The sequence below is a fragment of the Triticum dicoccoides genome, chromosome 6A, assembly GCF_002162155.2.
Source record: "Triticum dicoccoides isolate Atlit2015 ecotype Zavitan chromosome 6A, WEW_v2.0, whole genome shotgun sequence".
NCBI classification, from domain to species: Eukaryota; Viridiplantae; Streptophyta; class Magnoliopsida; order Poales; family Poaceae; genus Triticum; species Triticum dicoccoides.
In genome coordinates this window covers 32,679,587-32,683,714 of record NC_041390.1, presented here as the reverse complement: position 1 = coordinate 32,683,714, position 4,128 = coordinate 32,679,587, and positions in this window count along the sequence as shown.

The following is a 4,128-nucleotide window of genomic DNA, read 5'->3' as shown; positions in this document are numbered from 1 at the left end:
ATGGTCCGGCAGACCGCCCACAAAGAGCTCGGCGCGCTGGGTCGCGGAGACGCCCGGCGCGTGGCACGCCAGGGCCTGGAAGCGGTCGGCATAGTCCTGCACCGTAGATGTGAACGGTAAACGGCCGAGGGCTGCCAGTCGGCTCCCGCGGATAGGAGGCCCAAAGCGGAGGAGATAGAGCTCCCGGAAGCGCTCCCAAGGTGGCATGCCGCCCTCGTCCTGCTCGAGGGCGTAGTACCAGGTCTGCGCTGCACCTCGAAGATGATAGGACGCGAGCCAGGTACGATCCGAAGCGAGCGTCCGCTGCCCTCGAAAGAACTGCTCGCACTGGTTGAGCCAGTTGAGGGGGTCCTCCGTGCCCTCGTAGGTGGCGAAGTCCAGTTTGGCGAAGCGAGGGGGTGTCGGCCCGCCGTGCCCGGGGGCGGCCACAGTCGCCGTCGGCCCGTATGCTAGGTCGGGAAGCGCCGGGGCGTAGTTCGCCGAGCTGGAGGGGTGATCAAACCGCAGGGAGGGCGTCGGGTGTTCCGGCGCCGTGGAGTAGACCGGGCCTGGAGACGAGCCGGTCGCCCAAGCGGGGATCGGCGATGGTGACGGTGGAAACTGCACCTGGTGCAGGGGCCGACCCGTAGCCCTAGGCGCGGGTGGTGGTACTGTCGATGGCGGCGGCGCCTGGTGGAGCTGCTGCACCGGCGCCTGCGGTGTGGGGGCCGGCGGTGGCACCGGAAGAAGCTGCTGGGTCGGGCCCCCTAGCAGCGCGGTGGAGGCCAGCCATGCTGGCCACGGCTGTCCCACAGCCGAGTAGTGCGGCAGCAGCAGCAGCGGCTGGGACGCCCCTCCGTAGGGCGCCTGCAAGGCCGGGGCGGGCCACTGTAGCGGCGGCGGCCCGTAGGCGATGGTGCCGGTGCTCGGTGGCGGGGGCTGGATCCCGACGAGGTAGAGGGTAATACCCCGGACCGCCTGGACAAGCTCCCGCAGGGTGCCCGACACCTCCTCGGGCGAGAGGAGCGGAGGCGGGTCCGCCGTGATGGTGATGGGCGCTGTCGCGGCGGGGATGGTGGTGCCGGATGCGATCTCCGCCATCGTGGTGGAAGTGGTCGGTGGCAGCGAGAGCGGGGTGGAGGTGGATGGTAGCGGCGGCGGTGATGGAGATTGTGACATGATCGGCCTGGTGTCTCTGGATACCAAATTGGTAGGACTAGGGTTCCTACCGGCTCTACTGCATAGGTTGTAGGGGCAAGGAGGGAGTGGACGCTGCGAGGAACGGGCGCGCCGGCGGCAGGGCGCCGTCGCGGCTAGGGTTGAAGGCGGCGGCGGCTTGGCTGCGGCGGCTAGGGTTTCCGGCTCCTCTAGGAGCCGAGCAACAAAAGATAATAATAGTCTTTATTGCTTCCTCAAAACGATGTCTTACATGAGTATTTATAACTTTAGCCTAAGATAACTTTCCTAAGATAACCTGCCTAAGATAACTTGTGGGCCAAGCCCCTAATATTAATGCCCGGTGGGCCTCTTCCTAGAATAGACCAAGCCGGTCATAACATCTCTCCCCGCCTGCGCAAACAGCTCGTCCTCGAGCTGAAAGTCTGGATAGTGTTGACGGAAATCCTCACGCTGCTCCCAAGTAGCCTCCTCCTCCGGAAGTCCCACCCATTGAATTAGGACGAACCAGACGCCACGACGGAGCTGGGCCTGCAACACCTTTGCTGGCTCTGAAAGAATGCGACCATCGGCGGTTGGAGGAAGCGCCGGAGGAGCCGCCGGTGGCTCGCCACGGAAAGGCTTGAGCAGCCCCACATGGAACACGTCTTGGATGCGGGCGCGGGCTGGAAGCTGAAGACGATAGGCCACCTTCCCAATGCGCTCCACGACAGGGAAGGGCCCCGTGTAGCGAGGGCCAAGCTTGCGCTTCGCGCGCGGGTCCAGTGACTGCGTAGAGCGGTGGAGAAGACGCAACCACACCCAGTCACCCGCTGCGAACTCTGCCTCGCGATGATGATCATCGTAGTAGTGCTTGGCCGTCTGCTGGGCCTGAAGGAGACGCTGACAGACCTCAGCCAGCATCTCATCACGGGTGCGGATAAGGTCACCCGCCACCGCCGTCCGAGCCGTCTCCGGGTCGACCGGAAGTATAGGCGGGGGTGGTCGACCATAGACCACCTCAAATGGCGTCGCGCGCAGGGCGGAGTGATAAGAAGTGTTGTAGCAGTACTCCGCCCAAGAGAGCCAGTCCACCCAAGCGCGAGGCCGATCACCTGTCACACAACGCAAATACATGGCAATGACCTTGTTAACCACCTCAGACTGACCATCCGTCTGAGGATGGAACACCGTACTCAGGCGGAGCTGGACACCCGCCATCCTGAAGAGGTCGCGCCAGACATGGCCCGTGAAGACTGGGTCCCGATCACTGACGATCGACGTCGGGAACCCATGTAGACGGACTATGCCATCGAAGAAGGCCCGGGCCACGGACGCCGCCGTGTATGGATGGCCCAGCGCGATGAAGTGGGCGTACTTAGAAAAGCGATCGACCACCGTGAGGATGACCGACTTGCCTCCCACCTTGGGAAGGCCCTCGATGAAGTCCAAGGAGATATCCGCCCAAACCTGAGACGACACCTCCAAGGGCTGAAGGAGCCCCACCGGCCTCAGGGTCTCTGTCTTGTTGCGCTGGCAAGTCTGACAAGATCGAACCCAGTCGCGGACCAGGGCACGATCGCCAGGGATGTAGAAGTTGGCGCGAAGACGATGGAGGGTTTTCTGCACACCCTCATGGCCCGCCGAGTGGGCGAGCTGCAAAACCTGGTGACGGAGATCATCATGCGCCGGAACAAAGATCCGGCGCCCATGGAGGAGCAGTCCGTCAGAGAAGCTCCAGGGCTCCTCCAAGTCGCAGGTCGCGAGCTGCTGCTGAAGAATTGCGGCGTCATCTGCCGTCGCAGTGGCACGTCGAATGTCGATGAGGAGACCGAACGATGGCCCGGAGCGGATGCACAAGGCCGTCCCGGCGGACGCGTCGGCGGGTGGCGCGAGGTCGGAATCGCGACGGGACAGTGCGTCGGCCACGGTGTTAAGACGGCTCGGCCGATACTCGACGGAGAAGTCGAAGTCGAAGAGCTTGCTGATCCACTGGTGCTGTGGAACGGTCGACAGCCGTTGATCCAGCAAGAACTTCAGGCTGTAGTGGTCCGTGCGAATGTGGAAGGTCCGCCCCCACAAGTATGGCCGCCAATGACGCACGGCCTGGACGAGGCCAATGAGCTCCCGCTCGTAAGCTGCCAACTTAAGATGGCGCGGAGCGAAAGGCCGGCTGAAGAAAGCGAGGGGCCCATCGCCCTGATGAAGTACGGCGCCGAACCCGGCGCCCGAGGCGTCACAGTCCACCACGAACGGGCGGTCGAAGTCGGGCATCTGGAGGACGGGGCCCGTCGTGAGGGCCCCCTTGAGGGCCTCGAATGCCGTCGTCGCCTCGTCGTCCCAGGCGAAGGTGTCGCGGCGAAGCAACCGCGTGAGGGGCGCCGCGATGAGTCCGAATTCCCGGATAAATTTCCGGTAGTAGCCGGCGAGTCCGAGGAACCCACGGAGAGCCCGCGGCGAGTGAGGCGCGGCCAGGCGGAGACGGCCGCCACCTTATCGGCATCCATAGCGACCCCGTCGGCCGAGATGACATGGCCAAGGTAGGCGACGGTAGGTGTCCCGAACGAGCACTTCGAGAGCTTAAGGTGGAGGTGGTGCGCCCGAAGCTTGTTGAAGACGATGGCGACGTGCTGGAGATGTTCGGCCTAGGTGGCGCTGTAGATAAGAATGTCATCAAAGAAAACAAGCACAAACCACCGTAAGTAGGGTCGAAGGACGTCATTCATCAGGGCCTGGAACGTCGCCGGGGCGTTGGCGAGGCCGAAAGGCATCACCAAGAACTCGAAGTGGCCATGGTGGGTGCGAAACGCCGTCTTGGCGATGTCGTCCGGATGCATACGCACCTGATGATAGCCCGCCAGAGATCGAGCTTGGTGAAGAAGCGTGCCCCATGGAGCTCATCCAAGAGCTCGTCGACCACCGGTATAGGGAACTTGTCCTTGAGCGTGAGTGCATTGAGGGCGCGGTAGTCGATGCAGAAGCGCCATGTGTCGT